Source organism: Ailuropoda melanoleuca, unplaced genomic scaffold, assembly GCF_002007445.2.
Source record: "Ailuropoda melanoleuca isolate Jingjing unplaced genomic scaffold, ASM200744v2 unplaced-scaffold1709, whole genome shotgun sequence".
Taxonomy (NCBI): Eukaryota; Metazoa; Chordata; class Mammalia; order Carnivora; family Ursidae; genus Ailuropoda; species Ailuropoda melanoleuca.
In genome coordinates, this window is record NW_023186159.1 from 1 (window position 1) to 1,635 (window position 1,635).

Sequence of the window (1,635 nt, forward strand, 5' to 3'; positions counted from 1 at the left end):
AAAAAAAAGGACACATTTCAGACAAAATTACTTAGGAAATATTTTATTGTACAAAATTTACATCTGGTGTATATAGTGAAAAGCATGGCAAAACAAATTTTTGTTAATCCATTTTCTTTGAGATTTTTGTGAAAAGTAAAGATTTATTTTCTAATACATTCTCAGATAAGTTTTTATATAGTTGTTTAACAGTTGTGTTGGTAATAAGTGTCCTGGGACATAAAGTATAAAACTGAAAAAAGATCAAAAAAGTGCAGGGGGAAGACCACTGCCAAAGAGTAATCTCCACGAACTTGGCATTTTCCACTGCAAGGCAGATTTTGTGGGGTCATCACACTGTAACTGAAGAACAAAATACTTTAATCCTTCAATTTTACCACCAAATCCTTTTTTAGCACTTAACTAACATAAAACTCTCCCTTCTCTAGTTTTTTGTTAGTCTTTGCTCTTTTTGGTTCTGACATTTTTAGCTGAGTTTTATTGTAAGGAAAAAACACAGCAATAAATTTCTGTCTCTATGTTAACTGAAGATAAATTTCCTTAAGTTCCAAATCATAAAGATATGCCAGAAAGGCTATGGAGTCCATCAAGTAAGATCATATTTGAAAGGAATAGGGGTTAAATAATAATAAAATAATGTGCCGTGTGATTTGTATCAATTTGTTCCTAGCAAAAGCATGAATTAAAAAGGCAGTACCTATCACATCATTATGGTACTTCTATTATACCTAATGCCTTCTTTTCTTTTCAAAAGTTAAACTAAACTAAATTTTATATAAAGATGTATCTATATTTAACAAACTTTCACTTATTTGGTCTACTTATATAGAATAAAAAATACAAGTTTATAAATACATAACCAGAAAAATCAGAGGCTTAAAGTGTAGTAAAACTTACACATGGTTTGATTATCTGAAGCCATTCGTTAAGATACTCAACAAGACCTAATGCATCTGGGATATTATCTCCTTCTGAAACAAATTTCAGCAGAACCACCACTGGGATTTCTTTAGAACAGCTACAACAAATACAGAGAATAATTAAGTATTATATTGATACAAAATGCTGATTCCATCTGTATTTTTATAGCTAAGATAATCTGCCAGGTTTGAGGCAAAGAGAAGATGCCACATAATAAGATCACTTATTTATCCCCCTTTGCTCCAGATACATGCTATCTGTGGGGACAGGACCAGAAGCCATGTAATGCCCACTCTGGGCATATGCAAGTTTGTTTCTCATACACAGCTGCATGAAAACCATCCCCACTGAAATACATTCTACTTCCCAAATCTGCTGTAGAAAATAGTGATTTTCAGAAGAATCATAGCAAAGAGACTGAAAGAAAATATCACCCTTGTTGCTAATAACCTAAAGCAGTGAAGGAAAACTGTGGAATTGAATAAAGGGGAAAAATTTACTATTACTTCTTTTTTTTAAAAAAGTTGTTTGTTTATTTATTTATTTATTTATTTATTTATTTATATATTTAAAAGAGAGAGAGAGAGAGAACAAGAGAGAGCATGAGTGGGGGTGCAGGGAGAGGGAGAAGGAGGCCCTTCACTGAGCAGGGAGCCCGACACGGGGCTGGATCCCAGGACCCCAGGATGAAGACCTTAGCTGAAGGCAGACGCT

At 33.5% G+C, this 1,635-nt stretch overlaps 1 long non-coding RNA gene across 1 annotated transcript; it reads right to left on the minus strand.

Annotated features, from left to right (window-relative positions):
• Nucleotides 1-27: 27 nt before the first annotated feature.
• LOC117797878 lies at nucleotides 28-1,246 on the minus strand. Its single transcript, XR_004622722.1, has 2 exons — nucleotides 898-1,246; nucleotides 28-342 (listed from the first exon to the last, which is right to left on the minus strand). It is a non-coding gene; the product is annotated as an uncharacterized LOC117797878 (long non-coding RNA).
• Nucleotides 1,247-1,635: the final 389 nt, after the last annotated feature.